Source organism: Aedes aegypti, chromosome 2, assembly GCF_002204515.2.
Source record: "Aedes aegypti strain LVP_AGWG chromosome 2, AaegL5.0 Primary Assembly, whole genome shotgun sequence".
Taxonomy (NCBI): domain Eukaryota; kingdom Metazoa; phylum Arthropoda; class Insecta; order Diptera; family Culicidae; genus Aedes; species Aedes aegypti.
The window spans coordinates 387,616,496-387,630,811 of NC_035108.1; the positions used below are offsets into that span (position 1 = coordinate 387,616,496).

Sequence of the window (14,316 nt, forward strand, 5' to 3'; positions counted from 1 at the left end):
ACATAAAAACCGGCATCTTGGAAGAAGTTTCAAGAGTGTGTTTAAAAAGTTACTGAACACATCTTGATAAACTTGACTTTATTGCTATTTGTAAAGGACATTTGCAGTAAATCTTGCTGTTTTAAAAATGTTGAACGTTAAACACGGAGTGAAATGCATGTTCTTTGGAACGGCAATGGAACTTTATGAGCTTTTGAAATTAATATGCAATCAAAGTAGAACTATGTAAGTTACAGATGCTTTTATTGATATGTGATTGAAACCATTTTTGGAAAGCATATCTTTGGAAGATGTTTCGCGTGTTACTTGGGGTGATAACGCAAATCATGTCGTCGCTGCATCAAAACGGGCGAGAGGACCAGAGGGCATCCAACCGCGATCAGAGCAGGCTAGATCCATCGTCGGAGGCTAGATCGAGTAAAACGGGAATAGCGTAGTACCAGTTATAAGTCGTCGGGGCGCCTACAAACCTGAAGTCCTCCTCCAACCACAATTATAGAACCGACTCTGGCATTTGGTCGACCAACATCGAGTCGGAGTAGGCTGAGTCCACCGCCGGGGTATAGCTGAGTAATTCGCGAAATAGTTCCGGCAAATGGTTGTCGGGGCGCATGTGAACCGGAAGTTTCCCTCCACCAGTATCGCAGGAGTAAGAACAACGTAATGTTGCCGGTTTCGGGAGGTATTACTTCGTTGGGGAATTCTCCATCAGAGTAGGCTGGGATCTTCACGGGAACTACGCCAAATAGTATTGATAACGACAAACCGCTTGAATACCGGAAGTCACCCCTCAACCGGAATCGCAAGACCGTTGAGTGAGAACCACACCCAAGCAGCACAGTTTGTTTCAACTCAAGAATAAAATTATCTCTTGAAACTAATCCAAGTTGTCAATGGTTGAAAATATGACCTTCAATTGCACTGAATAGCAACGCAAAAAGCGCAAGAGGTGGAGTCTGTTTGCAACATATTTAAGTTATATCGAAATTGCTTATTTGTGGCAAAATACTTGAGAGAAAAAAAATGAAAACAAAAATATGAACGAGAACCAAACTTCCGACCTCAAGATCACCAATCTTCTCCTCTACTCACTACTCCACCAGCTCTTCGATCAATTGCTTCGCCAATGCACTATAAAAGCGACCACATGGCCCATTAATCAAAGCTTGTGGCTTATAACTTTACTGCACCCTTCGAAATACAAGTTCATCACTGTCGAAATCAGACCACGCCTGAAATAATCTAAACTTTTTGCAAAAACTTCCGCGCAACATATGAGAAACACCATTCAAACAAACAAACTGTTGCTAGGCCATGTTTTCGTTGTTAGATGATACGTAAGGTGCAACTCAACCATATTGCAACTCGATTCAAACAAACAAACTTCTAGCTGTCATACACGTAGTTTAGTGCAACTTGGTCGCAACTGGGATGAATCTTCTTAAGTTGTGGGTATGGAAACGAAAATTGAATGCAAGTTGCGGATGCTTTAAATGAAAGTAATTTGAAACATAACATTAAAACCGGCATTTTGGGAGAAGTTTCAAGAGTTTGTTTGAAAAGTTGCTGGAAACATCTTGACAAACTTGAATTCATTGCTATTTGCAAAGGACATTTGCAGCAAATCTTGTCGTTTCAAAAATATTGAATGTCAAACAAGAAGTGAAATGCATGTTCACTGGAACGGAAATGAAACTTTATGAGCCTTGATATTGATTTGCAACCGAACTAGAACCATGTAAGTAACAGATGCTTTTATTGATACGCGATTGAAACCATTTTCGAAAAGCATCTCTTTGGAAGATGTTTCGTGTGCTACTTGGGCAGGACCTAAACCCCATTAGCACCCCAGATAGCCGGGTAAGGTGAATGTTTCTACTAGAAGTGCGAAAATTCGTTAAAAAAAAAAAAGAAAAAAAAATAGCTACGGGCAGGCTTGACTGGGGTCTTCATAGAAGTCTCCGCAAAAGTCATCACTGAGATCGCCTTCGCGCTCTACACTGTGTCCTCTTATCTATGCTCCACATAGATTTCCACAGAAATCTTCAAATTTCCACGTGCATGTGCGCATACTTTTTCACAGAGGTCTTCACCGAGGTCTCAAAGATACCTATTGATAACTCCATAGAGGTCTTCGAGAAGCTTTTCCCTACAGAGATCTTCACAGAAGCCTAAATAGAAATACCTAAGTAGATATCTGCAGAAGTTTTAACTGAAGTCCTAGATAACCTCTCTATAGAACTCTCTGCAGGAAGTCTGCAAAAAGGTTTCCACAGAGATATTCACAGAGGTATCCACAGAAGGTCAACAATGGTTTTCATCGTGTGTTTCACAGAGGGTTTTCCAGAATTCTTTGAAAATCCCTTGAGGACATGACCTTTTCATCAAGTGATGGTCCCTCTATTAGCACATTCATAGTTGCTACAGTTGTTGTACCATACTTCTAGCATATTTGATATTCAGGTCACAATTATTTGCTATGAGTTCTCGATTAATATGAACAAAATGAGTACTTTGAGTGAATAATCCTAATGTGATCGAAGACTACAATTTCCCATCATTTTTTAATAGGATGAATCAACTTTGTGTTTGTGGATATTTGTTATCTAATTTTACCTGAATCGACTGTACGAAAACAGTTACTGAAAAATTGTGGTGCACATGAAGTGGATAAAAACGTCTGATATGAGACCTGACTGTTTTAGGTCATAATTTTCCTTAACTCGTGGGTGTAAGCAAACTGGTTCTGCTTCATTTCATCGCCAGCACTCGTGGGTAAAATAATCATCTCTTCACGAATTCAAAGTTTTCAACCAAGTTGGAGCTAGGTAAATTTTTAATCAGGACATGTTCACGTCGAGACAGTAAATGTTTTTACTTCTTTCTAGCAGGAAATTATGTTTCTTGCATACGGATATGTCTGCTAGTTTTAAACTTGACTGAAATTATTTTAGCATAATTGTCAATTACGATTGAATACTAATAAATGTTTCTTCTTCTTTTTTGCAGGTAATTTCAAAATGACTTATACATCAGACCGTAAGTAAGATTATAATCTTTGTGCAAAAGTTCGAAAGCTCCACATTCCATGCTCCCATTTTCAACCTCCGTTTCCATGAATCCTTAAATGGAGCACGACCCCCAAAAAGTCTTCGACCGATCCTAGAATTTCATCTTCCCGGCCCGGCAGTAATATCCTTCACGTAGGCTGCTACAACCAAAGAAGCTCGTGAGCCTCGGCCCAAACAAATAAAGAATCCCTTGAAATAAACATCCGAATCATAAACGTAAATAATGTAAAACAGCCGCAACATGCATCCCCCGCTTAAGGCCGAGAGCATGCAAGCATTCGAGACGAAAAGCATCCCATTTTTGCGCCACTTGACTCCCCAACATTTATGGGCCCTCTCTCGTGCGCTTCTTTTCCGGCAATTCCTGGCGAGAAACACAGGAAGCACAGAACGATGTTGCACCATAAAGTTGCACTTTTCCAGCAGTGTAGGTTTTATCGCCTGCAAACGTAAGGAAAACAAACAGATAAACAATCGCGCGTGTTTTGATCCAAACAATAATTTGGGAACTCTCAGCATCTGCATTAGGGTGTGGCATGTTCGACGAGAATGGATTGCCACCTGGTGAGCTCGTTTCATGCTTATGATAACATACTTTTTATAGTGGCAACGACGTTTTTTGTAATTTTGTAATAAACTATGGATGGTTCGTCACTACAAGTGTCGAAAAAAACCCTTAATCTTTTTCTATATAATTTTAATGTACCCATACCTATCTTCTTTTGTTAAGGACTGTTCATTTAAAAAAGTGGACACGTGTTTTTTACAGTAAACTGTTTATTTTCGAACAAATTCATGAGTTTACCTAAAATACATGGAAATCAACGTAATTTCGATCAAATTCACATAAATTTGAACATTTATTGAGCATTGCTGGAGAATGCTCTTACTTTTCTCTTGATTCCTCCCATAAAATTCTGCACAACTTTTTTCGGAACTTTTCGAACTGCTTTTTGAACTGCTGACCACATTTTCTTGAAAAAATCGAAGGAGCTTGCTTCTCTTCCATCCTTCTTAAGATGCCGTTTGATTATTGCCAAATATGTTTCGATTCGATCATTTTTCTACAAATTCGACTTATTCCTTCTTGAGCATCTCCAAAGTAGCTGAAGCATAGTGAGCCGATGCTAGGTCTGGCAAAAACAATGGAGGCATGGTATGCTTTCAGTAGATGGGCAGAAGCCATTTTTTAATGCATTCAGTTCTGTAATTTTCGCCGTTGATTGAACCCGTCGTGAAATATGTAGTACTTTCATACCGCAGGAGCAAATTGCTTGCCATACCAAATCATTTTTCCCAAATTTTTCTGTTGGGATGTATCGTACGTCGTCAGGAATATCTGTTTTGGCCACAGCGTTGAAAAAATTCAATTTGGACACTTCGCGATTTAAGCCAAATCTCGCAACGGCAGTTTTTCTGTACACCATTTGTGCAGAAAAAAATTGAGAGTCGCCATGTCAATTCGACCCATCGTTTAGAATTTATAATTTTTTTATGTCAACTTTTGTCTGCTGTCAAGATAAACACTTGAGATCACACTGAAACAAAATTTTATTTGTTTTTATGGAATTTTTACACCAAAATGCTAATATTTAGGTGTCCACTTTCTTAAATGAACAGTCCTTATTACTAAAAAAGAACCTCTTCTATCAATATCTGTTCAGCAGGAGACAAAAATGCCGAACTAGTTTTAAGTAAGAGTCGTATTTTTGCTCTTAAATCCTTGGATCTTATCATCGACCAAAACTTTTTCCGTGGTGATTGTGGAAATGCAGAGGTATTCTCGGTCTCTAGAAGCAACAATCATTACACACTAACATTCCTTTCCCATCCAAACTGACTGTAAGGACTTGCCAGGCGCCAATCTTTATCAATAATATGAAATCTGCTAAAATGAGAGTAACCGGAAAGTCCATCCTTTATTAATAGCAACCTTGGAGTAGCGACCATTGCAATGCATTGTCATGTACAGTCAGCCTATGCTATGCCTCAATGATTTGAATTTAGCAGAGCTCATGGACTTTTGGTTTTAAGCCGCACCCTAATCCACATGGGAAAACGTCTCACAATCGGCGATAAATTTCCGGAGCCGAAACCACGCGAGCAATTTGCGCTGTTTATTGTTACGGTTATTGATAAATTTATGTGTCAGTGGGTAGAGCGGGGGCCCAAGCATGCTGAGTGTGGGAAGCGAGGTGTGTTGAAAATTCGTGCGTTATCAAGTGTCACATGTTCGGATGTCATCGATTATGATTGCGAAGAAGGTGGCAGATTTGATGCTGATAAAAAAAGTCGGGAGATTCTCTCAAGGGAGACATTCCTAACGATGTTTTGGTTGTTTGGGAAAAGGTTGCTGCTACCTGTTACAACGGATGACGATTGAGAGGTTTAGTTGATGTTTTATGCATGCGCAAATTGTGTCCCATTTGGTGGCTATTGCGTTGAGAAGAGGGCGTTAGGTGAAGGAATTGGAGACAAGTTGATTCGATGTTGTTTGTAGACAACTTTGAGCTTAAAACCAAGAAGTTATCGACATTTAAAATGTCTTCTTTCTTTCTTTCTGGCGTTGCGTCCTAACTAGGACAGAGCCTGCTTCTCAGCTTAGTGTTCTTATGAGCACTTCTACAGTTTTAACTGAGAGCTTTCTTTGTCAATTGATCATTCTTGCAGGAGTAAGGTACGAAGATACTTTATGCCCATCACAAAAATATCCTCCACCGGTGGGATTTGAACCCATGACCTTCAACCAAGCATGGGAAAGACTCGCTCGATTATTTCGTTTCTCTCACTCTTCCTTAAATTTTTAAAACGAAAACTTTAGATGTTTACCAAAACTTATGGAATTCGTACCTAATGTGTATATTTCTCTCAATCCCATTTGTAAAAGAGCATGTCGACACTTCAATCGATACCAAATGCAACAGCTGAACGGTTATGTAACCAACACGAAAGTCCCATTTCGCATTCTAGTCACGACGATTGCGGCACCTTTTTGAAAGTTGATAGCTAAGCACACATGCGTGGCTTCATCATCGAACGTTAGAGTTACAAGCCAAGATTGAATAACTTTTCACCTGCAGTCAGTGACTATCTTCGAGTTAAACGTTACAACAGGTACGGCACAGCTCGTTAACCTCACTTCGAGGAGTTGAAATCGCTTCTCCTACGTCGGCCATGGTGTGGTCATTGATAGCGAATTTGCATGTCTTCTGCTTGTACTTACTTTTATTTCATCGGGTACCGTTAGTCCGAGTCCGAAGCGAGTCAAGCGCTCATAAATAATTCTCAAATAAAACTGACGATTCTTTTCTATTTGGTTGACCGTGGCCGAACGGAATGCTCCGTTATGGAGGCAAACCATCCGGTGAGGTCGTATCGGCTAAGGGAATGACGAATTATGAGAGTGTTTCTTTTAGTTGGCGTTACGTCCCCACTGGAACAGCGCCTGCTCCTCAGTTAAGCACTCTAAGAGCCATTTTCGCATTCGTTTTTAGTGTGGCAGGTGAATTTAGAACCCTGAGAAGTCAAAAATATGTCCATTATAGAAAGATCTTGGACCGACCGGAAATCGAACCCAGACGCGATCGACGTGGCTTCGTTTTGTAGCCACGGACATTACCTCTAAGCTAAGGAAGGTCCCATAATGGTGTTGAAATTCTACTCTCTTCTGCTGGTGAATGACACAGAAAGGAGTACCGTGTGGAAAAATGCACTAATTTAGATCAAAACCGTGAGTAGCTAATTGTAAAGTCAGTGCAAAAATACGACAAGATGAATGCTTTGTCGGACGGTGTGTTTAATGGTTTAGAACCGATGTCATCAACCGGTAGTTGGGTGTGTTTGTCTCGACGAGTGAATGATAACGGTAATGATGATGATGAATTGCTTGAAGAAAATTGTTGTTGAATGCACTAAAGCATGCCATTTGAATGCAAATCATAATTATTTCATGTGCAGCATCGACCATATCTCATATCACATCTGTTGTTTAAGTGGCGTTAGGTACCCAGGGGCAAGTGGGACCTTTTTATTAAGTTCAGACAAATTGTTCAATACACTTTCCAATATTATATATTTTTCAAATCAGACGGCACAATCACCTCCTTCTTCTTACTTCTCTTGTTACGTCATCACTGGGACAAAGCATGCTTCTCAGCTTTCTTTGCCAAAGTTGCCATTTTCGCATTCGTACATCATGCGACAGGTACGATGTACTCTATGCCTAAGGAAGTGAAGGAAATTTCCTTTACGAAAAGATCCTGGACCGACCGGGAATCGAACCCATACACTTTCGGCATGGCTTTGTTTTGTAGCTGCGGACTCTAACCACTCGGCTAAGGAAGACTCAATCACCTTACGACAATATATTTGCTGATGGATTTATTAAGACTGAGATAGCCGACAACCAAGAATTTATATTTGCTGATGTTTACACGAATGGAAAGTGATGGTTCGGAAAAATTGAAAACTTTTGAAGCAAGTATGAAAAATGGGCCATAATACGCACTTACCCCACTTTGCGGGTCAGGTGGGACTTATTCAATTCAATTTGTTAATCCACCTCAAAATATTGAGTGTTACTATTAAACGAATAGTCAATCATAGTGCATATTTTATGTTTGGCATGTTTGATTTTATGACATTAGGATGTCAATTTTAGTACGTAGCGCTTTTAGAAAAAACATTAAATGTTAAATTAAATTTTATTTATTTATTTTTTTTAATGAAGAAATTGTAAATTTCGGTTAAATTTACATTGAATAGAACTTTTGCCTCACCGGTGAGCGATCGTTTTAGACAATCAATGTCAAAACTGCTATAACTAAAAATGGGTAAGTAAATATGTTGCTACAAGTTTGTTCAGCAAAAGTATGTCCAATATAATGAAGGATCACTGTGTGGTATTTATTTCTTGTCAACTGTTATTGGTTTTCTGGAAATTTTGATTATACCATCAAGGTCGTACTTTTGCCCCACAAGAAAATAGAAAATTGGATTCTCACTTGCCCCGGGTACCTGAACTAGAAGCTTAATAAAAATCAATTTTTAACATAGAAAACAATGAATGTGCCAAAGCGAGTTGAAAGTTCTTGACTTTGCAAAGAACTTCCTCAGTTGAATCCTTCAATGAACTGAAATCTCTTCACATATTCCGTCATACATTTTCAATGTTGAGCTTCTTCTAGAAATTTCTAAGAATTTTTTAGGAACCTTCTAAATATTTCTCAAAGAAGTACGTAGTGCAAGGAAGTTGAAACTATCTATTGCTGCTTTCAGGATTGTTTTTTTTTTCAGAAACTTAACAGTTTGACAAATTTGTTAAAAAAAAGAACGCATTCTGATCTTGCAAAAGTTCTTCCAGAAATTTCACAAAACTAATCGACAAATTCTTCAGCAAACTTAATCCAGAAGTTCTTGCTACATTTTCTCCACAATTTTTTTTTATCTGTATTAACAAGATTTTTAACCCTTGGCTAATTCAATTACCTCATGAAATTCTCCATAAATATTTTCTAGGAATCCATATGCTTTCTTTCTCGTCAGTTGCCATACACATCCTGCATTATCTTTGAGAATAAATTCAGGTATATTTGAAAAAAAAAATCTGCCGAGTTTTCCAATTAATATAAGAATCACTTGAAACATATTTTCAAGTATTTCTACAAAGATATTTCCTGAGATTTTCATATATTTTTTCTAAGATATAAAAGAAAAGGCAAAGCAGGGTTTTTTCAACTATGAATTCCATTAGAGACTTCGATTTCCTGTCAGCTATAAAACCTTCAATTATTAACGTTTTCTTACGCGTCATACAATCTGTTTTTAATGTTTTTACAAAAAAATCTTATCAAGGGAGAAGGAGTAGTTGGAAAATACTCGACATTAGCTTAGCTTATTCATGGACATTTATGATTTATCTTCAAATTTTAACGTCATTTATAGACAAACTTCTTAATTTTTTTTATTTATATTTTTTATGAAATTTCTGAGAGCATAATGTACGATACATGTATAAGATTTTTTGGTGAAACATCTGTTGCCATGTCTTACGCATTACTGACATTGATTCTGGTGCTGTTATTGGCAGAGAGAAGGAAACAGTGTATTTCAAAGTGAATTTTTAGCGCGCTTCTAGATCAATTTTACGTGAATTTTGTTAAACAATGCTTGGAAATATTGTAGTATGAATTTCAGAAGTAAATTTTCTTCGTCAAGTTAAATGACGAGCTAGAAACGAAAAAAATGGGTTAAAAAAGTATCCGGGAACTCTTAAAGATGGTTGCTGAAAAAAATAATCTGACAAAATTCGTTAAGGTTATTATAAAACGAAGCCAAACTTTGAAGCTTCAAGTGCACAAGACTGGAGAGTTTGAAAACAGTTTGCGTTGAAACTCAATCAAATTGCTTGCTTGCTGGTGGTGACCAATGGGATAAAATTTCAACGCATTTCAGCGCTGTTTGGTTCTCAAGGCTTGCGCTCTTGAACATTTTAGGTGTGGCTACGTTCTCTAATCACCTTAAAATCACTCAGGACAAAAAAACTAAAAACCCAAGTATTTTTGCTAGGAATGTTTTCACAAAGTTGTCGATTTAAAAGGCCAATGTTTTGAATAATCTCTTAAGGTAATAATTTCTCATGGATGAATTCGATAAAACAGAAGAATATTACTAGATTCTGCCAGATTTTTGAGTAAAAGGTTTGAGCATTTTTGCTGAAACTTTCAAATACATTTTTAAGGCAAATTAACCTATAAAAATCCCTGACATAATCGAATAATCAAAATTCGTATAACACTCCCAGAATTTATCACAAAAGATATAAAAATGTTCTAGAGATTGCTCAAAGTTTTCAACCAAATACTCCTACGTGGATTACACTCGACGATTCATAGGAAGTTCATCAGAAATTCTTTGAAATATTCTCTCAAACATCCCTTTATTATCGTCATCTTAAACATTTAGTAGGAACATCAAATTCGCCAATTGTCACTCTACTAATTCTGCCGAGATATCTGAAGAATGTCTATCATGGACCAATGTATTTTCCGGTGTCCGGCCATTTGGCCGAATGCCGTTTAGCCGAAAGGCATTTGGCCGAATGTCATCTGGACGAATTACGAACAAAAATATCAAATTGCCTCAACGCTGAATGTGGCCCAATAACTAATTAATTTGTTGATTTGTATGATGTGACGGGACGTTATGTTTGTCACTATATAAGTGCTCCAAGAAAACGAATAAATTGATTCGTTAATTCAGGACAAGACTCTAAGCAATTCGCATCTTGGTTACCAACGGTATGCTAGGGTATCAAGTGTCTTTAATTATTTCAACAGAAATTTATCTTTTTCTCATACATAGGCTATTTTTTCGAGTTATACTGGTTTCATCACTATCGGAAATAATTTAGCTTATATTTCTATTGGAAAGTTTACCTTCTCTAAATCATTGGCAGTCTTTGTAGTTATACTGATAAAACGATTATTTGCATTACACTTGCTTAAAATTTCTAAGAGATTTTTCCTTCTTTTGCTCATAGGCTGTTCTGTTAGGAGTGGTGTTTTTTCATAGTTATTGGAATTGAGGATTTTATAACGTTCATAAAGTGTCCTACTAAAAATATTAATTCAACACGGGTGTTAAATTAGGTGAGATGTTATTCTTCTCTAAGTTTAAGATAACAACGTGTGAACTAAACTCTGCACTATTGCTTGCGTATAGCGACTCGGTGAACACTTACGTAAAAGAGACTTACTCCTTCTCCGTTGTGAAAAGAAGAAGCCAAAACTTGTAGTCGCTAGAACTATGAAATATTGTATTTAGTATGATTTGAAGGAACTAAGCAACCCGATCCAGCAGAAATACGAAAAGTCATAAACCGTGTTAGTTACTGTCAAAAGCTGACTACAAACGCGATTGAAAAATCTCTGCTGGCAGCTATTACTGCTAGCAGAGATGTGAATAATTGCTTACATGTAGGATGTTCTTCACTCAGCAGTAAGCGTTTCACTAAAGAGCTAATTATTTGAATATCAACGATGGTTTATCCCTCTTTCAAAAATAAGCTGAATCAGTTTTTTAAATTCATTACAAATACATGCTGACTGTAGTTCACTATTGTTTTTAATTTCGGCCAAACGGCATTTGGCCAAATAGCATTCGGCCAAATGACCCTTTCGGCCAAACGGCATTCGGCCAAATGGCGTTGGGTCCAACGGCATTCGGCCAAATGGCGTTCGGCCAAATGACCCGGAACCGGATTTTCCAAATTTCTGTAAAAGAGTTTCGCAAAAAGTGGACCGAAATTACATTACTGGAATTAGAAAGAACCCTTGGAAACTTCTGGTTTTTGAATATATTCCTAGATAAATCCACGGATTGATTCTTTAAAAAACATTTGGAGAAAAATCTTTCATATTTTTCCTATTATTTCTTAAAAGTTCTTATAACTATTAACTACAGTAAAGTTTGAAAGAATTTCATTACAAACTTTTCTAAAATGCCCTAAAGGTATAATTTGAGAATTGTTCCAACAGCTATGTGCGGTACACTTTACAGATTTCTGTATAAATCATTTAACACCAATAACACAAGTAGTGCTCATGAAAACACTAATCTGAGAAGCAGGCTTTGTACCAGTTGGGACGTAACGCCAGAAAGAAGGGATTATAATGAACTACGGTAATTCAAATTACCAAACTATTCAATTATTAAGAAATTCCCCAAAAGCCATAGAATAATCTAAGAGTGTATCCACGAAAACGTTCATGAAGAAAACTCTTAACCTTAAATTTCGGAGTGAACAACAATTTTATTACTTCTTTTAGCGAAACTCATGGAATAATTCAACAAAAAATACTTATAGGATCCATAAAGCCTTTTCCGAAGAACCTGAAAAAATTCAAGGAGTTATCATTGGAAGTTAGAATATGGCAGAATTTCACAAAGAATTGCTCAAAATTCGCGAAATATTTCTACGGATATTTTTTAGAGAAAAAAATATATCAAAATTTCCTTAAGAAATCTTTAGATTTTCAATGAAATTTGTAGAGCATCTCATCATTGGCGAAATTAAGAGATGTCTACAGGCTTCTCAGCCCTCTAGAAAAATTTCAGCGCCCTAGAAATTTAAAACTCGTAAGCTTTTGATGAAAATTTATTTATTGTTTTAGATCGGATGGGCTTCGATAGCTTTGACCTCAAATTACGCTAATCCACCTGTCAAAGGATCAGATAAGATAAAAATAAAATTAAAATTTGTTTGAATTCTTTAAGGAAACCCATAAGTTGGATTTGTTACAAAATTTTAAGAAAATGTTTTGTGTTGCTCTCGTCTGAATTTCTTGATGAATATTTTGAGCGAGTTACTGAAGAATGCTTCGAGATATTCCTATAGTAAATCTTCGAAAATGTCAATAGCTTGAAGAAGTAAAATCTTCGGAGAATGCATAAGAAGTTTTCTGGTGCATTTATTGTATAATTTTCTGATGAACTGATTGAAAAAAGTTGTGGCGCTTCCGAAGGTGTCATTTTAAACTCAAATGAATACCAAAAATTCAAGTCCATCAACATTTTCTGGACGACTAAGTGAGGAAATTCTTGACTTACCAGAGTACTACTAGAAACAATTCCAGGAGTAATCGACAGAGGAGTTCATGGGTGAATCCCGAAAAATTTTAATTGGAATCTGCATATGTGCTAGAGTTTTTTAATCTTTAAAGAATCATCCTAATGGAAACCAGAAAGAGTTGATGAAGAGACCTCCCAAGTAACCAAAAAGCACTTTAATTCGCCCTGCGTGCTAATATAGAGTTATTATAGAGCTAAAATATCTTGTGTTAGCCGTATAAGTGCCCCATAAGCTAAGGCGAATTACAGGACTAGTGGTTACTTGCGCTTGCAGGTTTCAAGGAATGAAATTCTTTAAGCACACGTCAAGAAAATCTATGATCAATTTTTATTTTGTATTTTCAGAACTTAACGTAACGAACGTAAAGAACTCAGGCCAGTAAGAAAGCTGAGATCAAAAGCTATCTTATAAATGCTTTTACTTTCGAATGTTTGATAATAGCGTTACTTTTAAAGAAACTTATATTTCTTGCGTGATTCCTCAACACGTGAATCTGAAGTATTGTTATAAAAGAGGAATTTTTATTTACTCAAAGATAATCTAAAGCCCAGACGAGTTTTAAAGGAATATTTCGTAAACAATGCTGTTGAAATATCGGCAATTTCGGAGTTTTTGTTGTCATTCGGGAATAAAGTTCTGGCTGGAGTGAAAATTATTAGAAGAAACACAGAGATAGAATTTAGAAAATTGGAATACACTTTTCTTTTAAATTATGTTCAAGAACAATGGAATAAATTGTAAGACTTAAGGATGAAATTGGTTTTTGGTGGAAGTTGAAGCAATGTTTCTAAAGGAATATTCATTAGTTTTGAAAATGTCTAGATTTTTTATTAAAAAAAGCTTTATTGTTTTGAACGATTTAACCTTTAATATTTATGCAATATTCATTAACCTACAGTATTGGACAAAACATTTGCAACCTTTTCGATTTTCCGTACAAAATGAACAACTTTGGTAAGCTATATCTCAGTTATTTATGGACAGATTTAAATGAAATTTTGGCAGAACATCAGACATAACTTGAATTTTTACATATATTTTCGGGTAAATTTTCCAATCACAAGTTCAAAAGCAGTAACGGTTTGAATAAAGTGATTTTTTTTGGCGATTTTTTTTTAATTGACATAACTAAACATATTGAAGGAATAGCTTCATGGTATATTCTGCAAAGTTGTAGATTTTAACGAGATTTATAAGTTCGCTCAAGACAATTGTTGTGTAGGGCTATCAGATTTTGAGATAAATAGTTTTGAATTTTTCGTCGAAAATTACACTTTAGTTAAACCGTTATTACTTATAAACTCGCGATTGGAAAAATTATTCTGTGAAAATTTCATTCAAATCGGTCTATAAATAACTGAGATCTAGTTTACCAAAGTTGGCCATTTTGTATGGAAAATCGAAAAAGTTGCAAATGTTTTATCCAATACTGTATATTAGTACATTTGAAACTAACTAACCTATCTATTAAAACGATTTTATATTTTGCACAACAAATATATGTGGCATCAACGATGTTGTTCTGAACGGTTCTTAAGATGGGAGATGAATCTTAGACAACCCTTAATCTTTCATGAGCACAAAGCTGGAGAACCGAACATCCGTTCAAGTTGA

The 14,316-nt window shown here is 36.4% G+C and overlaps 1 protein-coding gene across 2 annotated transcripts in view; it reads left to right on the plus strand.

The window, feature by feature from the left end:
• The window catches only part of LOC5564542 (FK506-binding protein 2), a 104,366-nt gene that overhangs the window by 71,438 nt on the left and 18,612 nt on the right, over positions 1 to 14,316 (plus strand). The gene's annotated exons all lie outside the window — the stretch shown is intronic.